We start from the raw sequence: 2,500 nt of genomic DNA on the forward strand, positions 1-2,500 counted from the left end.
GGTTCATTAAAACACCCCTTTTGAAGATAATTAACAGCCTTATTTAATTACATCCTTCATCAGGTGATCTTTAGTAACCACTCTCGATGGGGTCTGAATGCGTAACCTAGGTAAGCTCACTATGGTCTGAAGCGCCATGTTTTTTGGCCTGCTCAACCATGCCTTGACTTGGAACAGGCTGCAACGATCTAACGATAGATATTTTTCCACTTTCTTCACTCATTATTGAATGCCTGTTCATCATTGCAATGCTTATAAATGCTCGGTTAAGTCAGCGCTCATTGCTTTATTTCAGTTCCGCACTTGCGATCACCACGACAATCTCTTAAACTGAGCAGAATTACACATTTTAAGCTCCAGTCGAACATGCAAGCAGTTCCGACGCATAGATTATAAAAAACACAAAACAAACAAAAACAGTTAATTTGTCCAATTTGGACATATTTAACATTTCAGGCATCTCCGGGAGATGCATGCTTAAAATGATGGTTCGGTGTTTGCTAATCACGTGCCAAGGGAGCCGTTTCTTATCAACCGTTTTGTTGGAACACTGAAGCCACATGGCGAACTCTCTGCATTATTCGCACTGTCACTGAATACCGTATATTGATCGACTTGAACAAAGTTCAGGGGTCACTCGCATGCGTTCTTAGCCACGTGTTGTTCTGCGGTCCAACAGGCCATGACGAGCTCGCTGAAAATGTGAAATTTTATTTTCCACGACCTTTCTCCGTTTTGTACGTCATTCCATGATATGACCTGTCACTTTGGCATAGATAAATACAAATAAAAAAAATCAAACGTTTCGTTTTCAAAAGTTTCTTCAACCATTTTGCTTGGTGAAGCCACATGGCACCCATTTAAGTTTCCATGATGATACTACAGTTCTATACCAGAGGTAGGAGGATAAAATAAATTATTTGATCATGAGCAAAACATTTTTTTCAGGTATTAAGGACTGAAATCGCCATATCACGGCAGGAAAGCCAAAAGATACGCATGCTTCATCTCTGTAGCCTGGATTTGAAAGCCGACCCAGCTATAAACTGTCATCCCGGTGTTTCACAGGCAGGGTGATACATCAATGTGTCCCGTCTCTCGGATGGATGATAAACTGGGCATGTCATCTGCTGGAATCCCTCACCCCTCTCCCTTCCAACCCTATCTCCTACCCTTCCCCTTTCCTCTATCTCTTTCAAAACCCTCCCCCTGCTCCCCAACCTTTCCTCTCTGTTGAGGGGATTAGCACGGACTAATTGGATTCAGAGTCAGCCGACCTTTGCCAAGAAGATAGCTCGAGTTTTAAATGCTCACGCTCATAGTCTCGAAGTATCCATGCGTACGTGCATACCTGCAAGTTGTTGTTTCCTGCTATGTCCACATGTGGATGAGTTTCATGAGGTGAAACAGAGGCCTAATAGGTCTAACAGTATCCGTGTGTGTGTGCTGATTGCTATATACATATGTGGGTTTCAGAATGAGGAATGGAGTCCTCACATGGTGGGTTCAAAGCATCCACCTTCATTTCAGGAAGGGGGTCACGATTCCTGGACCAAGCTGTGAAGTTTTCTGTTCTCAAAGTTTTGTACCGAGGGCTCTTCAGGATCATCGCTGAGCCCCGGATAGCTTCCAAATGTAGTTCGTTTGTGATAATATTCCCAGGGATGGTTTTTATATTAGCTCACCTGCAAAATAGTTCCAGGGAGCTGATGGGATGGTATGTCGTCAGTCCACCCATCCATCCACAAAAACTACACATACGATTTCAAGGAAATTTGACCACTTCATCAACCATGATGGCATGAAAACAACAAAAAACAACGGGGTGTGAAGGGGTCGACAGAGGGAGTTTACTGGGGGGGGGTGCCCTCCCAAAGAGGTATTTGGTTACTTCTCAGAAACGATACACACAATTCCGATGAAACTTCACTACAACCTTCATGATTGTCACTGAGACCGGGGACAGCTTCCAACTGTAGTTTATTTGTAGCAATATTCCAAAGGATGGTTTTTAATATCTCCTGTGAGGTTCTTAGTCATCACCCCCGGAGCTCCCACAATCACTGGTACAACTTTCCTCTCCCCTCCATCCTCTCCTCTCCCCTCCCCTTCCTCCGTCCTCTCCTCCTCTCCCCTCCCCTCTGTCCTCTCATCCTCTGTCCTGTCCTTCCTCCATCATCTCCTACCCTCCCCTCTGTCCTGTCCTGTCCTTACTCAGTCCTCTCCTCTCCTCCCCTCCCCTCTGTCCTCTCCCCCCACCCACCTTCATATCCTCGTCAGCGAAGCGACAGGTTGTATTTTCACGTATCAAATAAAATGCCAATTACCTTTTCGCCTTCCCATCCAATGATAATGCATGGGCAAAGTTAAGTGGGAATAGTTCTTTGCTTTAGCTGCTCCCTTTACTATGCCCAAGGGAACAGATAAATACCAATAATAGTACCAGTGTCATAAAACAAAACGTTTATTCATCTTATAAGGAAAACAAAATCATAAAAAG

General features: G+C 44.3%; 1 protein-coding gene across 1 annotated transcript in view; it reads right to left on the minus strand.

Annotated features, from left to right (window-relative positions):
- Positions 1-2,448: 2,448 nt before the first annotated feature.
- Positions 2,449-2,500, minus strand: part of LOC147023286 (glia-derived nexin-like) — a 33,000-nt gene continuing 32,948 nt past the window's right edge. The window contains exon 9 of the mRNA XM_085888524.1: positions 2,449-2,500. This exon is cut by the window's right edge and continues 218 nt beyond it. The gene's annotated coding sequence lies outside the window, so the exon portion shown is untranslated.

This window comes from Eptatretus burgeri, chromosome 7 (genome assembly GCF_056783735.1).
Source record: "Eptatretus burgeri isolate ZD-2024b chromosome 7, Ebu_testis_v1, whole genome shotgun sequence".
NCBI lineage: Eukaryota > Metazoa > Chordata > Myxini > Myxiniformes > Myxinidae > Eptatretus > Eptatretus burgeri.